The sequence below is a fragment of the Etheostoma spectabile genome, chromosome 19 (assembly GCF_008692095.1).
Source record: "Etheostoma spectabile isolate EspeVRDwgs_2016 chromosome 19, UIUC_Espe_1.0, whole genome shotgun sequence".
Taxonomy (NCBI): Eukaryota; Metazoa; Chordata; class Actinopteri; order Perciformes; family Percidae; genus Etheostoma; species Etheostoma spectabile.
Window position 1 is genome coordinate 4,529,294 of NC_045751.1, and position 246 is coordinate 4,529,539.

The following is a 246-nucleotide window of genomic DNA, read 5'->3' on the forward strand; positions in this document are numbered from 1 at the left end:
GAATTAATATCAGATTATAATATTGATTTATTTTTTCTTACCGACACCTGGCTGGGTGATGGAGAATATGTTAGTCTAAATGAAGCCACCCCTCCCAGTCATATGAATACTCACATTCCTCGAGACACAGGCCGAGGAGGTGGAGTTGCAGCTATCTTTGATTCTAGTCTACTAATCAGTTCTAAACCTAAACTGAATTGTAACTCATTTGAAAGTCTTGTTCTTAGTCTTTCACACCCAAGTTGG